Source organism: Gorilla gorilla, chromosome 17 (assembly GCF_029281585.2).
Source record: "Gorilla gorilla gorilla isolate KB3781 chromosome 17, NHGRI_mGorGor1-v2.1_pri, whole genome shotgun sequence".
In the NCBI taxonomy this organism is placed as follows: Eukaryota; Metazoa; Chordata; class Mammalia; order Primates; family Hominidae; genus Gorilla; species Gorilla gorilla.
This window is the reverse complement of record NC_073241.2, coordinates 29477521-29498870: the sequence shown is the minus strand read 5'-3', so window position 1 is coordinate 29498870 and position 21350 is coordinate 29477521.

Genomic DNA, 21350 nt, shown 5'->3' with positions numbered 1-21350 from the left:
GTACCACTGCTGCCAGGACCTTGGTCATTTTTTCAGTGGCCTTAAATTGCTTTTCCTCTGGAGTATCTCTGTTATTGTAAACCCGCTGAGCTATCTGAAGGAGGTCCTGAATCCGCTTTCCCTCCAAGTCTTCTAATTTCTGGAGTTTTCTCTTAATATCTGGGGCTGCCTGATTTATGAAAGGCATTATAACAGCTGCCTGACTTCCTGGAGCCTCTGGATCTATGGGGGTGTACTGTCTAAAAGCTTCCATTAATCTTTCTAAGTAGGTAGCTGGGCTCTCTGTCTTCCCCTGCAGAATAGAATATACTTTAGCCAAATTAGTGGGCTTGCGAGCAGCTGCCCAGAGACCTGCCATTAGAGTCTGGCGATAAAGGTGTAGCCGTCCCCTACCTTCTGCCGTATTGTAGTCCCACGCCAGCCTGGTCAGAGGAAAGGTTGCGTTTATGAGGTCGGGGTTGGCAGTCGGTTGACCGTCGTCCCCCAGGACCAGCTTTCTACCGTCTATCTGTATTCTTTCTCGCTCCTCCATGGTGAACAAGACTCGGAGGAGCTGCTGACAATCATCCCAAGTGGGCTGGTGGGTGAACATGACACTATCCAGTAAAACCAGCAAATCTTTGGGGTTGTCTGAAAACCGAGCACTCTGAGTCTTCCAGTTATACAGATCACTGGTGGAGAATGGCCAGTACTGGAGCCTGGGGATTCCTGTGTCATCTGGGGGTCCTATTTCCCGAAGGGGTAAAGCCACCATGGAGTCAGGCGGCTGAGGGGGGCTAGTCCGCGAAGTGTGCCCTCGCATCCACCCCACCGGCCCTTCAAAGTTACTTTCCCTTACAGCGGGCCCGTGTGTGCCGGCCGCCTCCCGTCCGCCTGCTCCCTCCCGCAGCTCAGCCAGGGGGGCTGGGGCCCAGAGGGGTACGGAGGGGGTTCTGTGAACAGTGGGTCCCCGCTGTCAGGTAGAACAGGATGGGGGGGCAGTTGGCTGCTTGGATTTTAGTGGTCGAGCAATCAGTGCCTTACAGGGTTCAGAGGCTAATTGGAAAGGGGACAGCCAAGGAGGCGGGTTCTCAACAAGTTCCTGCCATATGAGGATATATGGGATTTGATCTAAGTGGCCCACACGCCCAGGTAGGAAAATCTTGGACTTTACTCTAGTGATGACAGCAAGTCGGAAGGTCCCTTCGGGTGGCCACCCCACATCAAAGGCAGGCCATTCGGAGCGACAAAGAGTAATTAGCTTTCCTTTCCTGATTTCTATACAAGATCATGGCCCTTTGCTCTAACTTCTTTGAAATTACTCGTAAGGAGAGATAGGGGAGTGCTCTGGGTATTACCCATCCTGTAATAATTTGTAGTCTCTTCCTATAAAGGAATGTGGGTTTGAATCCCTGTAAAGGAAATCTGATTTGACTTCTTAATGATATCTAATCGCAGGCGCACTTTGGCAGCCTTGGTCAGAGTTAGCTGCCTAGATCGTAATCGCGCTGAGGCAGCCCAGGTCAGAGGCAGCTGCTGCCCGCCAAACCGGGGCAGTTCAGATCGCAAGCGCGCACTGGAAGCCCGGGTCAGAGTTAGCTGCTCCCCGTCAAACCGGGGCAGTTCAGATCGCAAGCGCGCACCGGAAGCCCGGGTCAGAGTTAGCTGCCTGGGTCGCGGTCGCGCTGAGGCAGCCCAGATTAGAGGCAGCTGCTGCCCACCTAACCGGGGCAGTTCAGATCGCAATATAGATCAGATGAGAGCCAGGGGACGTCTCCCACTGGTCTCCGCTGGCCGTCCTATAGCACGTCCGCCAGGACTGTGCCAGCTCCAGTTTCAGACCTCGCGAGTCACAGATTCGGATTCAGAACAGACACAGACAGACAAACGGAGACGAGCCAGCTCACCTATCAGTAGATCGATCCCAGCAGATCCGTTGACCAGGGGTCTGGTGGGCTTGGGGAATCCCGGACGGGCCCCCAGATGTTATGCCCAGACCATTTGTTCCCCAAAGAAGACCACCAGAGTCCAGAGTCAAAGCCAAGCGGCAAGGATCTTTACTACAAGTTCGAACCTGGTCCCTCCATTCCACAGCATACAAGAGGGCCCTGAACAACGCGAGTGTTTGCTTTTTATAGCCTGAGAGTTACAGGGGAACAAAGGAATTCTTTTGGTTCCCGCTTTTTCAGTAAAACTTTGAATAGCTGTCCCCTTATCGGAGACTTTCCTGGTGATGTTTGTACTGGGATCAGGAAGTTTGAGAGATATATGGCGATATGTGGTGAGATGGGAAGATGGGATGTGTTTGTACTGGGCTTGTTTTGAGCCCGGGGCTGAGGAATGTGCCCGGCTCCTTTCAATCTGCCTAAGGGGGCATTGTGATATCATAAATCTGCGCTGGTCACCCAGGTGACAGGCCCTTGTCTGTGATCTCCCTAAGGTGGCATTGTGACTTCATAACTCTGCACTGGTCACGCACGTGACAGGCCCTTGATTGTAACCTGCCTAATGGGGCATTGTGATATCATAACTCTGCACGGGTCACCCAGGTGACAGACCCTTGTCTGTGATCTGCCTAAGGTGGCATTCTGACATCATAACTCTGCAAAGGTCACACAGGTGACAGACCCTTTTCTGTGATTGGCTTAATGGGGTATTGTGACATCATAACTCTGCACTGGTGAGCCTGGTTACAGACCCTTGTCCACCATCTGCCTAAGGTGGCATTGTGACATCATAACTCTGCACTGGTTACCCGGGTGACTGACCCTTGTCTGTAATCTGCCTAAGGGGGCATTGTTGCATCATAACCCTTCACTACTCACCGAGGTGACAGACCCTAGTCTGTGATGTGCCTAAGGGGGCATTGTGACATCACAACACTGCACAGGTCACCCAGGTGACAGACCCTTATCTTTGATCTGCATAAGGGGGCATTGTGGCATCATAACTCTGCACGGGTCACCGAGGTGACAGACCCTTGACTGTGATCTGCCAAAGGGTGCATTGTGACATCATAATACTGCACGGGTCACCCTGGTGACGTACCCTTGCCTTCGATCTACTTAAGTGGTCATTGTGACATCATAACTCTACACTGGTCACCCAGGTGGCAGACCCTTGTCTGTGATCTGCTTAAAGGGTCATTGTGACATCATAACTCTGCACTGGTAACCCACGTTACAGACCCTTGTCTGTGACCTGCCTAAGGGGGCATTGTGACATCATAACAATTCACTGGTCACCCAGGTGACAGACCATTGTCTGTGATCTGCCTAAGGGGGCATTGTTGCATCATAATTCTTCACTAGTCACCGAGGTGACAGACACTTGTCTGAGATCTGCCTAAGAGGGCATTGTGACATCATAACTGTGCACTGGTAACCCAGGTGACGTACCCCTGACTGTGATCTGCCTAAGGTGGCATTGTGACATCACAACACTGCACTGGTCACCCAGGTGACAGACCCTTGTCTGTGATCTGCCCAAGGGGGCATTGTGACATCATAACTCTGCACGAGGCACTAGGTGGGAGACCCTTGTCTGTGATCTGCCTAAGGGGGCATTGTGACATCAAAACACTACACGGGTCACCCATGTGACAGGCCCTTGAATGTGGTCTGCCTAAGGGGGCATTGAGACATCATAAATCTGCACTGGTCCCCAGGTGACAGACCCTTGTCTTTGATCTGCCTAGGTGGGCATTGTGACATCATAACTCTGCATTGGTCACCGAGGTGAGAGACCCTTGTCTTGATCTGCCTATGTGGGCATTGTGACATCATAACTCTGCACTGGTCACTCAGAAGACAGACCCTTGTTTGTGATCTGCCTAAGGGGTCATTGTGATGTCATATCTCAGCACGGGTCACCCAGGTGACAGACCCTTGTCTCTGATCTGCCTAAGTGTGCATTGTGACATCATAATTCTGCACTGGTCACACAGGTGACAGACCCTTGTCTGTGATCTGCCTCAGGGGGCATTGTGACATCATAACACTGCACGGGTCACCTGCTGTCAGACCCTTGTCTGTGACCTGCCTGAGTGGGCATTGTGACATCATAACTCTGCACTGGTCACCCAGGTGACAGGCGCTTGTCTGTGATCTGCCTAAGTCGGCATTGTGACATCATAACTCTGCACTGGTCACCCAGGTGACAGGCCCATGTCTGTGATCTGCCTACGGGGGCATTGTGACATCATAACTCTCCACTGGTCACCCAGGTGACAGGAGCTTGTCTCTGATCTGCCTAAGGGGGCATTGTGACATCATAACTCTGTGCTGGTCACCCAGGTGACTGGCCCTTGTCTGTGATCTCCCTAAGGTGGCATTGTGACTTCATAAATCTGCAGTGGTCACCCACGTGACAGTCCCTTGTTTGTAATCTTCCTAAGGGGACATTGTGACAGCGTAACTCTGCACTGGGCACCGAGATGACAGGCCCCTGTCGGTGAACTGCCTAAAGGGGCATTGTGACATCATAACTCTGCACTTGGCACCCAGGTGACAGGCTCTTTTCTGTGACCTTCATAAGGCGGTATTGTGACATCATAACTCTGCACGGGGCACCCAGGTGACAGGCCCTTGTCTGTTATCTGCCTAAAGGGGGCATTGTGACATCATAACTCTGCACTCGTCACCCACGTGAGAGACCCTTGTCTGTGATCTGCCTAAGGGGGCATTGTGACATCATAACTCTGCACTGGTCACCCAGGTGACTGACCCTTTTCTGTGTTCTGCCTAAAGGGGCATTGTGACATCATAACACTGCACTGGTCACCCAGGTGACAGACCATTGTCTGTGATCTGCCTAAGGGGGCATTGTGTTATCATTACCCTGCACTGGACAACCAGGTGAGAGACCCTTGTCTGTAAACCGCCTAAGGAGGCATTGTGACATTATAAGTCTGCACTAGTGACGCAGGTGACGGACCCTTCCCTGTGATCTGCCTAAGGGGGCATTGTGACATCATAACACTGCACTGGTCACCCAGGTGACAGACGCCTGTCTGTGAACTGCCTAAGGGGTCATTGTGACATCATAACTCTGCACTGGTCACCCAGGTGACATACCGTTTTCTGTGATCTGCCCAAGGGGGCATTGTGACATCATAACTCTACACTGGTCACCCAGGTGGCAGACCCTTGTCTGTGATCTGCTTAAAGGGTCATTGTGACATCATAACTCTGCACTGGTAATCCACGTTACAGACCCTTGTCTGTGATCTGCCTAAGGGGGCATTGTGACATCATAACTCTACACTGGTCACCCAGGTGACAAACCATCGTCTGTGATCTGCCTAAGGGGGCATTGTTGCATCATAACTCTTCACTAGTCACCGAGGTGACAGACACTTTCCTGTGATCTGCCTAAGAGGGCATTGTGACATCATAACTGTGCACTGGTAACCCAGGTGACGTACCCCTGGCTGTGATCTGCCTAAGGTGGCATTGTGACATCACAACACTGCACTGGTCACCCAGGTGACAGACCCTTGTCTGTGATCTGCCCAAGGGGGCATTGTGACATCATAACTCTGCACTGGTCACCCAGGTGACTGACCCTTTTCTGTGTTCTGCCTAAAGGGGCATTGTGACATCATAACACTGCACTGGTCACCCAGGTGACAGACCATTGTCTGTGGTCTGCCTAAGGGGGCATTGTGACATTATAAGTCTGCACTGGACATCATCATTACCCTGCACTGGACAACCAGGTGAGAGACCCTTGTCTGTAAACTGCCTAAGGAGGCATTGTGACATTATAAGTCTGCACTAGTCACGCAGGTGACAGACCCTTCTCTGTGATCTGCCTAAGGGGGCATTGTGACATCATAACACTGCACTGGTCACCCAGGTGACAGACGCCTGTCTGTGAACTGCCTAAGGGGTCATTGTGACATCATAACTCTGCACTGGTCACCCAGGTGAGTTACCGTTGTCTGTGATCTGCCCAAGGGGGCATTGTGACATCATAACTCTGCACGAAGCACCCAGGTGGCAGACCCTTGTCTATGATTTGCCTATGGGGGGCATTGTGACATCAAAACACTGCACGGGTCTCCCATGTGACAGGCCCTTGAATGTGATCTGCCTAAGGGGGCATTGAGACATCATACATCTGCACTGGGCACCCAGATGACAGGACCTTCTCTGTGATCTGCCTAAAGGGGCATTGTGACATCATAACTCTTCACTTGGCAACCAGGTGACAGGCCCTTGTCTTTGATCTGCCTAAGGGGGCATTGTGACATCATAACTCTGCACGGGGCATGCAGGTGATAGGCCCCTTTCTATTATCTGCCTAAAGGGGGCATTGTGACATCATAACTCTGCACTCGTCACCCAGGAGAGAGACCCTTGTCTGTGATCTGCCTAAGGGGGCATTGTGACCTCATAACTCTGCACTGGTCTCCCAGGTGACAGGCCCTTGTCTGTGATCTGCCTAAGGGGCATTGTGACATCAAACTTCTGAACGAGTCACCCAGGTGACAGGCCCTTGTCTGTGATCTGCCTAAGTGGGCATTGTGACATCATAAGTCTGCACAGGTCATCCGGGTGACAGACCCTTGTCTGTGATCTGCCTAAGGGGTCACTGTGCCATCATAATTCTGCACTGGTCACCCAGATGACAGACCCTTCTCTTTGCTCTGCCTAAGTGGGCATTGTGACATCATAATGCTTCACTGGTCACCCAGGTGACAGACCCTTGCTGAGATCTGCCTAAGGGGGCATTGTGACATCATAACCCTGCATTGGTCACCAAGTTGACAGACCACTGTCTTTGGTCTGCCTAAGGGGGCGTTGTGACATCATAAATCTGCACTGGTCACCCAGGTGACCGACCCTTGTCTGAGAACTCCCTAAGGGGGCATTGTGACATTATAAAGCTGCACGGGTACCCCAGGTGACAGACTCTTGTCTGTGATCTGCTAAGGGGGCATTGTGACATCATAACTCTGCACGTGTCACCCAGGTGACAGATCCTTGTCTGTGATCTGCCTAAGGGGGCATTGTGACATCATAACTCTGCACTGGTCACCCTGGGGACAGACCCTTCTCTGTTATCTGCCTAAGGGGTCATTGTGACATCATAACTCTGCCCGGGTCACCCTGGTGACAGACCCTTTTCTGTGATCTGCCTAATGGGACATTGTGACATCATATCTCTATACTGGTCACCCAGGTGGCAGACCATTGTCTGTGATCTGCCAAAGGGGGTATTGTGACATCATAACTCTGCACTGGGCATGCAGGTGACAGACCATTGTTTGTGATCTGCCTAAGGGGGCATTGTGACATCATAACTCTGCACGCATCTCCCAGGTGTCAGACCCTTGTCTGTGATATGCGTAAGGGGCATTGTGACATCATATCTCAGCACGGGTCACCCAGGTGACAGACCATTGTCTCTTATCTGCCTAAGTGTGCATTGTGACATCATAACTCTGCACGTGTCACCCATGTGACAGGCCCTTGAATGTGATCTGCTTAAGGGGTCATTGTGACATCATAACTCTGCACTGGTCACCCACGTTACAGACACTTTTCTGTGATCTGCCTAAGGGGGTGAGGGGACATCATAAATCTGCACTGGTCACCCAGGTGACAGACCCTTGTCTGTGAACTGCCTAAGGGGGCGTTGTGACATCATAACTCTGCACTTGTCCCCCTGGTGTCAGACCGTTTCCTGTGATCTGCTTAAGGGTGCATTGTGTCATCATAACTCTTCACTGGTCACCGTGGTGACAGACCCTTGTCCATTATCTGCCAAAGGGGGCATTGTGACATCATAACTCTGCACTGATCACCCAAGTGACAGACCCTTGTCTGTGATCTGCCTAACGGGGCATTGTGATATCATAGCTCTGCACTGGTCACAAAGGTGACAGACCCTTGTCTGTGATCTGCCTAAGTGGGCATTGTGACATCATAACTCTGCACTGGTCACCCAGGAGACAGACCCATGTTTGTGATCTGCCTATGGGGGCATTGTGACATCATAACTCTGAACGAATCTCCCAGGTATCAGACCCTTGTCTGTGATATGCGTAAGGGGCATTGTGACATTATATCTCAGCATGGGTCACCCAGGTGACAGACCATTGTCTGTTATCTGCCTAAGTGTGCATTGTGACATCATAACTCTGCACGTGTCACCCATGTGACAGGCCCTTGAAAGTGATCTGCTTAAGGGGTCATTGTGACGTCATAAATCTGCACTGGTCACCCACGTTACAGACCCTTTTCTGTGATCTGCCTAAGGGGGTGAGGGGACATCATAAATCTGCACTTGTCACCCAGGTGACATACCCTTGTCTGTGAACTGCCTAAGGGGGCATTGTGACATCATAACTCTGCACTTGTCCCCCTGGTGTCAGACCCTTTTCTGTGATCTGCTTAAGGGTGCATTGTGCCATCATAACTCTTCACTGGTCACCCTGGTGACAGACCCTTGTCCATTATCTGCCAAAGGGGGCATTGTGACATCATAACTCTGCACTGATCACCCAAGTGACAGACCCTTGTCTGTGATCTGCCTAACAGGGAATTGTGATATCATAGCTCTGCACTGGTCACAAAGTTGACAGACCCTTGTCTGTGATCTGCCTAAGGGGGCATTGTGACATCACAACTCTGCACTGGTCGCGCAGGTGACACACCCTTGTCCGTGATCTGCCTAAGAGGGCATTGTGACATCATAACACTGCACTGGTCACCGTGGTGACAGACCCTTGTCTGTGATCTGCCTTAGGGGGCATTGTGACATCATAGGTGTGCACTGGTCACCCAGGTGATGGAAACTTTTCTGTGATCTGCCTAATGGGACATTGTGACATCATAACTCTGCACTGGTCACCCAGGTGAAAGAACCTTGTATGTGATCTGTCTAAGGGGGCATTGTGACATAATAACTCTGCACTGGTTGCCCAGGTGACAGACCCTGGTCTGTGATCTGCCTAAGGCGGCATTGTGACATCATAACTCTGCACTGCTCAGCCAGGTGACAGACCCTTGTCTTTGATCTGTCTAAGGGTGCATTGTCACATCATAACTGTGCACGGGGCACCCAGGTGACAAACACTTGTCTGTGATCTGCCTAAGGGTTAATTGTGACTTCATAACTCTGCACTCGTCACCCATTTGAGCGATCCTTGTCTGTGATCTGCCTAGTGGGGCGTTGTGACATTATAATCCTGCACTGCTCACCCCGGTGACAGACCCTTTCCTGTTATCTGCCTAAGGGGGCATTGTGACATCATAACTGTGCACCGGTCGCCCACGTGACAGACCCTTCTCAGTGATCTGCATAAGGGGGCATTGTGACATCATAACTCTGAACTGGTCACACATGTGAGAGACCCTTGTCTGTGATCTGCCTAAGGGGGCATGGTGATATCATTACTCTGCATTGGTCACCAAGTTGACAGACCATTGTCTTTGATCTGCCTAAGGGGGCGTTGTGACATCATAAATCTACACTGGTCACCCAGGTGACAGACCCTTGTCTGAGAACTCCCAAAGGGGGCACGGTGAAATTATAACACTGCACAGGTCCCACAAGTGACAGACCCTTGTCTGTGATCTGCTACGGGGGCATTGTGACATCATTACTCTGCACGGGTCACGCAGGTAACAGACCCTTGTCTGTGATCTGCATAAGACTGCATTGTGACATCATAACTCTGCACTGGTCACTCAGGTGACAGGCCGTTGTCTGAGATCTGCCTAAGGGGGCATTGTGACCTCATAACTCTGCACGGAGCACCCAGGAGACAGGCCCTTGTCTGTGACCTACCTAATGGGTCATTGAGACATCATACCTCTACACGGGTAACACAGGTGACAGGCCTTTGTCTGTGATCTGCCTATGGGGGCATTGTGACATTATAACACTGCACGGGTCCCCCAGGTGACAGACCCTTGTCTGTGATCTGCCTAAGGGGGCATTTTAACATCATAAGTCTGCACGGGTCACCCAGGTGACAGACCCTTGTCTGTGATCTGCCTAAGGGGGCATTGTGCCATCATAATTCTGCACTGGTCACCCAGGTGACAGACCCTTCCGTTTGATCAGCCTAAGTGGGCATTGTGACATCATAATGCTTCACTAGTCACCCAGGTGACAGACCCTTGTCTGAGATCTGCCTAAGGGGGCATTGTGTCATCGTACCTCTACACTGGTCACCCAGGTGACAGACCCTTGTCAGTGATCTGCCTAAGGGGGCATTGTGACATCATATCTCTGAACTGGTCACGCAGGTGAGAGACCCTTGTGTGTGATCTGCCGAATGGGGCATTGTGACATCATAACTCTGCATTGGTCACTGAGGTGACAGACCATTGTCTTTGATCGGCCTAAGGGGGCGTTGTGACATCATAAATCTGCACTGGTCACCCAGGTGACAGAAACTTGTCTGAGAACTGCCTAAGGGGGCACTGTGATATTATAACACTGCACGTGTCCCCCAGGTGACAAACCCTTCTCTGTGAACTGCCTAAGGGTGCATTGTGACATCATAACTCTGCACTGGTCTCCCAGGTGACAGAGCCTTGTCTGTGATCTGCCTAAGGGGGCATTGTGACCTCAAAACTCTGCAATGGTCACCCAGGTGACAAGGCCTTTTCTGTGATCTGCCTAAGGGTGCATTGTGACTTCATAACTCTGCATTTCTCACCCAGGTGACAGACCCTTGTCTTTTATCTGCTAAGGAGGCATTGTGACATCATAATTCTGCACGGGTCACGCAGTTGACAGACTCTTGTCTGTGATCTGCCTAAGGGGCCATTGTGACATCATAACTCTGCACTGGTCACCCAGGTGACAGACCCTTGTCTGTGATCTGCCTAAGGGGGCATTGTGACATCATAACACTGCACTTCTCACCTAGGAGACAGACCCTTGTCTGTGATCTGCCTAAGGCGGCATTGTGACATCATAACTCTGCTCGAGTCACCCATGTGACAGGCCCTTGAATGTGATCTTCCTAAGGGGGCATTGTGACATCATAACTCTGCATTGGTCACCCAGGTGACAGACCCTTCTCTATGATCTGCCTAAGGGGGCATTGTGACATCATAAGTCTGAACTGGGCACCCAGTTGACAGGCCTTTCTCTGTGATCCGCCTAAGGGGGCATTGTGATTTTATAACTCTGCACTCGTCCCCCAGGTGAGAGTCTCTTGTCTGTGATCTGCCTAGGGGGGCATTGTGACATTATAACTCTGCACTGCTCACCCTGGTGACAGACCCTTGTCTGTTATCTGCCTAAGGGGGCATTTTGACTTCATAACTCTGCACGGGTCACCCAGGTGAGAGAAACATGTCTGTGATCTGCCTAAAGGGGAAATGTGACGTCATAACTCTGCACTGGTCACCAAGGTGACAGACCCTTTTCTGTGATCTGCCTCAGGGGGCTTTGTAACATCATAACTCTGCACTGGTCACCCAGGAGACAGACCCATGTCTGTGAATTGCCTAACGGGGCATTGTGACATGATAACTCTGCACAGGTCACTCAGGTGACTGGCCCTTGTCTGTGATCTCCCTAAGGGTGTATTGTGACATCTTAACTCTGCACTGGTCACACAGGTGACAGGCCCTTGTCTGTGATCTGCCTAAGGGCCATTGTGACATCATAACTCTGCCCTGGGCACACAGGTGAAAGGCCCTTTTCTGTGATCTTCTTAAGGGGGCACTGTGACATCACAACTCTGCACTGGGCACCCAGGAGACAGGCCCTTGTCTGATCTGACTAGGGACGCATTGTGACATCATAACTCTGCACTGGGCACCCAGGTGACAGGCACTTGTCTGTGATCTCCCTAAGGTGGCATTGTGACGTCATAACTCTGCACCTGGCACACAGGTGACAGGCCCTTGTCTGTCTTGTGCCTAAGGGGGCATTGTGACCTTATAAATCTGCACTGGTCACCCAGGTGACAGACCCATGTCTGTCATCTGCCTAAGTGGGCATTGTGACATGATAACTCTGCGCTGGTCACCCAGGAGACAGACCCTTGTCTTTGATCTTCCTAAGGGGGCATTGTGACATCATAACTCTGCACTGGTCACCCAGGTGACAGGCCCTTGTCTGTGATCTGCCTAAGGGGGCATTGTGACATCATAACTTTGCACTGGTCACCCAGGTGACAGAACCTTGTCTGTGATCTGCCTAAGGGGGCATTGTGACATCATAACTTTGCACTGGTCACCCAGGTGACAGAACCTTTTCTGTGATCTGCCTAAGAGGGCATTGTGACATCACAACTGTGCACTGGTAACCCAGGTGACGTACCCTTGACAGTGATCTGTCTAAGGTGGCATTGTGACACCACAACTCTGCACTGGTCACTCACGTGAGAGACCCTTTTCTGTGATCTCCATAAGGGGGCATTGTGACATCATAACTCTGCACGGGTCCCCCAGGTGACAGAGCCTTGTCTGTGATCTGCCAAAGGGTGCATTGTGACATCATAATACTGCACGGGTCACTCTGCTGACAGACCCTTGTCTTTTATCTTCTTAACAGGTCATTGTGACATCAGGACACTGCACGGGTCACCCAGGTGACTGACCCTTGTCTTTGATCTGCCTAAGGGGGTATTTGGACACCAAAAGTCTGCACTTGTCACCCATGTGACAGAACCTTGTCTGTGTTCTGCCTAAGGGGGAATTGCGACATCATAACTCTCCTCTTGTCACCCAGGTGACAGACCATTGTCTGCGATCTGCCTAAGGGGGCATTGTGATATCATAACCCTACACTGGACACCCAGGTGAGGGACCCTTGTCCGTAAACTGCCTAAGGGGGCATTGTGACATTATAACTCTGCACTAGTCACGCAGGTGACAGACCCTTGCCTGTGATCTGCCCAAGGGCGCATTGTGACATCATAACTCTGCACTGGTCACCGAGGTGACTGACCCTTGTGTGTGATCTGCCCAAGGGAGCATCGTGACATCATAACTCTGCACGAGGCACCGAGGAGGCAGACCCTTGTCTGTGATCTGAATAAGAGGACATTGTGACATCAAAACTTTGCACGGGTCACCCATGTGACAGGCCCTTGAACGTGATCTGCCTCAGGGGGCATTGAGACATCATAACTGTGCACTGGTCACCCAGGTGACAGACCCTTGTCTTTGATCTGCCTAAGGGGGCATTGTGACGTCATAACTCTGCATTGGTTACTGACGTGACAGACCCTTGTCTTTGATCTGCCTAAGGGGGCATTGTGACATCAAAACTCTGCACAGGGAACCCAGGTGACAGACCCTTGTCTGTGATCTGTCTAAGAGTGCATTGGGACATCATAACTCTGCACTGGGCACCCAGGTGAGAGACCCTTGTCTTTGGTCTGCCTAAAGGGGCATTTTGCATCATAACTCTGCACGTCTCACCGATGTGACAGACCCTTGTCTCCGATCTGCCTAAGGGGGCATTGTGTCATCATAAATCTGCACTGGTCCCCGTGGTGACAGACCCTTGTCTGTGATCTGCCTAAGGGGGCATTGAGACATCATAATTCTCCACTGGTCACCGAGGTGACAGACCCTTGACTGTGATCTGCCTAAGGGGCATTGTGACATCATAACTCTGCACTGGTCAGCCACATGACAGACACTTGTCTTTGATCTGTCTGTGGGGGCATTGCCACATCATAGCAGTGCACGGGCTACCCAGGTGACAGACCCTTGTCTGTGATCTGCCTAAGGGGGAATTGTGACTTCATAACTCTGTATTCGTCACCCAGGTGAGAGACCCTTGTCTGTGATCTGCCTAGGGTGGCATTGTGACAATATAACGCTGCACTGCTCACGCTGGTGACAGAGCCTTTTCTGTTATCTGCCTAAGGGGGCATTGTGACATCATAACTCTGCACCGGTCACCCAGGTGACAGACCCTTGTCAGTGAACTGCCTAAGGGGGCATTGTGACATCACAGCTCTGAACTGGTCACGCAGGTGAGAAAACCTTGTCTGTGATCTGCCTAATGGGGCATTGTGACATCACAACTCTGCATTGGTCACCAAGTTGACAGACCATTGTCTTTTATCTGCCTAAGGGGGCGTTGTGACATCATAATACTGCACTGGTCACCCAGGAGACAGACCCTTGTTTGTCATCTGCCTAAGGGGCATTGTGACATCATAACTCTGCACACGTCTCCCAGGTTTCAGACCCTTGTCTGTAATATGCGTAAGGGGGCATTGTGACATCATATCTCAGCACGGGTCACCCAGGTGACAGACCCTTTTCTCTGATCTGCCTAAGTGTGCATTATGACATCATAACTCTGCACTGGTTACACAGCTGACAGACCATTTTCTGTGATCGGCCTAAGGGGCATTGTGACATCATAACTCTGCACGGGTCACCCAGGTGACAGACCCTTGTCTGTGATCCGCTTAAGGGGGCAATATGACGTTAAAGCTCTGTCCTGGTCACCCAGCTGTCAGACCCTTGTCTGTGATCCGCCTCAGGGGGCATTGTGACATCATAACACTGCACTGGTCACCCAGGTGACAGGCGCTTGTCTGTGATCTGCCTAAGTGGCCATTGTGACATCATAACTCTTTACTGGTCACCGAGGTGGCAGACCCATGTTTGTGATCTGCCTAAGGGGGCATTGTGACATCATAACTCTTCACTGATCACCTAGTTGACAGGCCCTTGTCTGTTATCTGCTAAGGGGGCATTGTGACATCATAACTCTCCACTGGTCACCCAGGTGAAAGGCCCTTGACTGTGGTCTGCCTAAGGGGGCATTGTGAAATCATAACTCTGTACTTGGAACCCAGGTGACAGACCATTGTCTGTGAACGGCCTAAGGGGCCATTGTGACATCATAAATCTGCATTGGTCACCAAGGTGACAGACCATTGTCTGTGATCGGCCTAAGGGGGAGTTGTGACATCACAAACTTGCACTGCTCACCCAGGTGACAGACCCTTCTCTGTGAACTGCCTAAGGGGGCATTGTGACATCATAACTCTACACTTGTCCCCCAGGACACAGACCCCTGTCTGTGATCTCCCTAAGGGGGCATTGTGACAACCTTACTCTGCTCTAGTCACCCAGGTGACAGGCCCTTGTCTGTGATCTGCCTAATGGGGCATTGTGAATTCATAACTCTGCACTGGTCACCCATGTGACAGGCCCTTGTTTGTAATCTGCCTAAGGGGATATTGTGACGTCATAACTCTGCACTGGGCACCCAGATGACAGGCCCTTGTCTGTGATCTGCCTAAAGGGACACTGTGACACCATAACTCTGCACTTGGCACCCAGGTGACAGGCCCTTGTCTGTGATCTGCCTAAGGTTGCATTGTGACATCATAGCTCTGCTCCAGTCACCCAGTTGACAGACCCTTGTGTGTGATCTGCCTAAGGGGGCATTGTGACATCATAACTCTGCACTGGTCACCCAGGAGACAGACCCTTGTCTGTGATCTGCCTAAGGGGGCACTGTGACACCATAACTCTACACTGGTCACCAAGGTTACAGACCCTTATGTATGATCTGCCTAAGGGGGCATTGTGACCTCATAACTCTGCACTGGTCACCCAGGTGACAGACCATTGTCTGTGATCTGCCTAAGGGGGCATTTTGACATCATAACACGGCACGGGTCACCCAGGTGACATACCCTTGTCTGTGATCTGCCTAAGGAGGCATTGTGACTTCACAACACTGCAATGGTCACGCAGGTGTCAGACCCTTTTCTGTGATCGGCCTAATGGTGTATTGTGACATCATAACTCTGCACTGGTCAGCCTGGTTACAGACCCTGGTCCACTATCTGCCTAAGGGGATATTTTGACATGAAAACTCTTCACGGGTCACCCAAGTGACAGGCCCTTTAATGTGATCTGCCTAAGGGGGCATTGAGACATCATAACTCTGCACTCGTCAGCAGGTGACAGACCCTTGTCTGTGATCTGCCTAAGTGGGCATTGAGACATCATAACTCTGCACTCGTCAGCAGGTGACAGACCCTTGTCTTTGATCTGCCTAAGAGGGCATTGTGACATCATAACTCTGCACTGGTCACCCAGGAGACAGACCCTTGTTTGTGATCTGCATAAGGGGGCATTGTGACATCACAACTCTGCACACGTCTCCCAGGTGTCAGACCCTTGTCTGTGATATGCATTAGGGGGCCTTGTGACATTATATCTCAGCACGGTCACCAAGGTGACAGACCCTTGTCTCTGATCTGCCTAAGTGTGCATTGTGACATCATAAATCTGCACGTGTCACCCATGTGACAGGCCCTTGAAAGTGATCTGTTTAAGGGGTCATTGTGACATCATAACTCTGCACTGGTCACCACGTTACAGACCCTTGACAGTGATCTGCCTAAGGGGGCTTAGTGACATCATAAGTCTGCACTGGGCACCCAGGAGACAGGCCGTTGCCTGTGATCTGCCTAAGGGGGCATTGTGACTTCATAAATCTGCACTGGTCACCAAGGTGAAAGACCCATGTCTGTGATCTGCCTAATTGGCCATTGTGACATCATAACTCTGCAATGGTTACCCAGGTGACAGACCCTTTTCTGTGATCAGCCTGATGGGGTATTGTGACATCATAACTCTGTACTGGTCACCCTGGGACAGACCCTTGTCTGCTATCTGCCTAAGGGGGCATTGTGACATCATAACTCTGCACTGGTTACCCAGGTGACGTACTCTTGACTGTGATCTGCCTAAGGTGGCATTGTGACATCACAACTCTGCACTTGTCACCCAGGTGAGAGACCCTTGTCTGTGATCTCCATAAGGGGTCATTGTGACATCATAACTCTGCATGGGTCACCCTGGTGACAGACCCTTGTCTGTGATTTGCCAAGTGGTGCATTGTGACATCATAATTCTGCAGGGGTCACCCTGGTGACAGACCCTTGTCTTTGATCTTATTAAGTGGTCATTGTGATATCATAACTCTGCACGAGTTACCCAGGTGACTGAACCTTGTCTGTGATCTGCCTAAGGGGGCATTTGGACATCAAAGCTCTGCACTGGTCACACAGGTGACAGAACCTTGTCTGTGTTCTGCCTAAGGGGGATTGTGATATCATAACTCTGCACTGGTCACCCAGGTGACAGACCATTGACTTCGATCTGCCTAAGGTGGCATTGTGATATCATAACCCTGCACTGGTCACCCAGGTGACAGACCATTGACTTCGATCTGCCTAAGGTGGCATTGTGACATCATAACTCTGCACTAGTCACGCAGGTGACAGACCCTTGTCTGTGATCTGCCTAAGGGGGCATTGTGACATCATAACTCTGCACTGGTCACCCAGGTGACAGACCCTTGTCTGTGATCTGCCCATGGGGGCATTTTGACAACACAACTCTGCACGTGGCACCCAGGAGGCAGAGCCATGTCTGTGATCTGCCTAAGGGTGAATTGTGACATCAAAACTCTGCACAGGTCACCCATGTGACAGGCCCTTGAATGTGATCTGCCTAAGGGGGCATTGAGACATCATAACTCTGCACTGGTTACGCAGGTGACAGACCCTTGTCTTTGATCTTCCTAAGGGGGCATTGTGACATCATAACTATGCACTGGGCACCGAGGTGACAGACCATTGTCTTTGATCTGCCTAAGGGGGCATTGTGACATCAAAACACTGTACGGGGCACCCAGGTGACAGACCCTTTTCTGTGATCTACCTAAGGGTGCATTGTGACATTATAACTCTGCACTGGGCACCGAGGTGAGAGACCCTTGTCTTTGATCTGCCTAAAGGGGCATTTTGACATCATAACTCTGCACGTGTCAGCGAGGTGACAGAACCTTGTCTTTGATCTGCCTAAGGGGGAATTGTGATATCATAAATCTGCACTGGTCACCGTGGTGACAGACCCTTGTCTGTGATCTGCCTGAGGGGGCATTTTGACATCATCACTCTGCACTGCTAACCCAGTTGACAGACCGTTGTCTGTGATCTGCCTATGTGGGCATTGTGCCCTCTTAATTCTGCACTGGTCATCCAGGTGACAGACCCTTCTCTTTGATCTGCCTAAGTGGGCATTGTATCATTATAATTCTGCACTCGTCACTCAGGTGAGAGACCCTTGTCTGAGATCTGCCTAAGGTGGCATTGTGTCATCATACCTCTACTCTGGTCACCCAGGTGACATACCCTTGTCAGTGATCTGCCTAAGGGGGCATTGTGACATCATATCTCTGAACTGGTCACGCAGGTGAGAGACCCTTGTGTGTGATCTGCCGAAGGGGGCATTGTGACATCATAACTCTGCATTGGTCACTGAGGTGGCAGACCATTGTCTTTGATTGGCCTAAGGGGGCGTTGTGACATCATAAATCTGCACTGGTCACCCAGGTGACAGAAACTTGTCTGAGAACTGCCTAAGGGGGCACTGTGATATTATAACACTGCACGGGTTTCCCAGGTGACATACCCTTCTCTGTGAACTGCCTAAGGGTGCATTGTGACATCATAACTCTGCACTGGTCTCCCAGGTGACAGACCCTTGTCTGTGATCTGCCTAAGGGGGCATTGTGACATCAAAACTCTGCAATGGTCACCCAGGTGACAGGGCCTTGTCTGTGATCTGCCTAAGGGTGCATTGTGACTTCATAACTCTGCATTTCTCACCCAGGTGACAGACCCTTGTCTTTTATCTGCCTAAGGAGGCATTGTGACATCATAATTGTGCACGGGTCATGCAGTTGACAGACCCTTGTCTGTGATCTGCCTAAGGGGCCATTGTGACATCATAACTCTGCACTGGTCACCCAGGTGACAGACCCTTGTCTGTGATCTGCCTAAGGGGGCATTGTGACATCATAACACTGCACTTGTCACCCAGGAGACAGACCCTTGTCTGTGATCTGCCTAAGGGGGAATTGTGACATCATAACTCTGCTCGAGTCACCCATGTGACAGGCCCTTTAATGTGATCTTCCTAAGGGGGCATTGTGACATCATAACTTTGCATTGGTCACCCAGGTGACAGACCCTTCTCTGTGATCTGCCTAAGGGGGCATTGTGACATCATAAGTCTGAACTGGGCACCCAGGTGACAGGCCTTTCTCTGAGATCCGCCTAAGGGGGCATTGTGACTTTATAACTCTGCACTCGTCCCCCAGGTGAGAGTCTCTTGTCTGTGATCTGCCTAGGGGGGCATTGTGACATTATAACCCTGCGCTGCTCACCCTGGTGACAGACCCTTGTCTGTTATCTGCCTAAGGGGGCATTGTGACATCATAACTCTGCACGAGTCACCCTGGTGTCAGACCCTAGTCTGTGATTTGCCAAGTGGTGCATTGTGACATCATAATTCTGCAGGGGTCACCCTGGTGACAGACCCTTGTCTTTGATCTTATTAAGTAGTCATTGTGATATCATAACTCTGCACGAGTTACCCAGGTGACTGAACCTTGTCTGTGATCTGCCTAAGGGGGCATTTGGACATCAAAACTCTGCACTGGTCACACAGGTGACAGAACCTTGTCTGTCTTCTGCCTAAGGGGGCATTGTGATATCATAACTCTGCACTGGTCACCCAGGTGACAGACCATTGACTTCGATCTGCCTAAGGTGGCATTGTGATATCATAACCCTGCACTGGTCACCCAGGTGACAGACCATTGACTTCGATCTGCCTAAGGTGGCATTGTGACATCATAACTCTGCACTAGTCACGCAGGTGACAGACCCTTGTCTGTGATCTGACTAAGGGGGCATTGTGACATCATAACTCTGCACTGGTCACGCAGGTGACAGACCCTTGTCTGTGATCTGCCCACGGGGGCATTTTGACAACATAACTCTGCACGAGGCACCCAGGAGGCAGAGCCATGTCTGTGATCTGCCTAAGGGTGAATTGTGACATCAAAACTCTGCACAGGTCACCCATGTGACAGGCCCTTGAATGTGATCTGCCTAAGGGGGCATTGAGACATCATAACTCTGCACTGGTAACGCAGGTGACAGACCTTTGTCTTTGATCTTCCTAAGGGGGCATTGTGACATCATAACTCTGCACTGGGCACCGAGGTGACAGACCATTGTCTTTGATCTGCCTAAGGGGGCATTGTGACATCAAAACACTGTACGGGGCACCCAGGTGACAGACCCTTTTCTGTGATCTACCTAAGGGTGCATTGTGACATTATAACTCTGCACTGGGCACCGAGGTGAGAGACCCTTGTCTTTGATCTGCCTAAAGGGGCATTTTGACATCATAACTCTGCACGTGTCAGCGAGGTGACAGAACCTTGTCTTTGATCTGCCTAAGGGGGAATTGTGATATCATAAATCTGCACTGGTCACCGTGGTGACAGACCCTTGTCTGTGATCTGCCTGAGGGGGCATTGTGACATCATAACTCTGCACTGCTAACCCAGTTGACAGACCTTTGTCTGTGATCTGCCTATGTGGGCATTGTGCCCTCTTAATTCTGCACTGGTCATCCAGGTGACAGACCCTTCTCTTTGATCTGCCTAAGTGGGCATTGTGACATTATAATTCTGCACTCGTCACCCAGGTGAGAGACCCTTGTCTGAGATCTGCCTAAGGTGGCATTGTGTCATCATACCTCTACACTGGTCACCCAGGTGACAGACCCTTGTCAGTGATCTGCCTAAGGGGGCATTGTGACATCATATCTCTGAACTGGTCACGCAGGTGAGAGTCCCTTGTGTGTGATCTGCCGAAGGGGGCATTGTGACATCATAACTCTGCATTGGTCACTGATGTGGCAGACCATTGTCTTTGATCGGCCTAAGGGGGCGTTGTGACATCATAAATCTGCACTGGTCACCCAGGTGACAGAAACTTGTCTGAGAACTGCCTAAAGGGGCACTGTGATATTATAACACTGCACGGGTTTCCCAGGTGACAAACCCTTCTCTGTGAACTGCCTAAGGGTGCATTGTGACATCATAACTCTGCACTGTTCTCCCAGGTGACAGACCCTTGTCTGTGATCTGCCTAAGGGGGCATTGTGACATCATAACTCTGCACTGGTCACCCAGGTGACAGACCCTTGTCTGTGATCTGCCTAAGGGGGCATTGTGACATCATAACACTGCACTTGTCACCCAGGAGACAGACCCTTGTCTCTGATCTGCCTAAGGAGGCATTGTGACATCATAACTCTGCTCGAGTCACCCATGTGACAGGCCCTTGAATGTGATCTTCCTAAGGGGGCATTGTGAAATCATAACTTTGCATTGGTCACCCAGGTGACAGACCCTTCTCTGTTATCTGCCTAAGGGGGCATTGTGACATCATAAGTCTGAACTGGGCACCCAGGTGACAGGCCTTTCTCTGTGATCCGCCTAAGGGGGCATTGTGACTTTATAACCCTGCACTC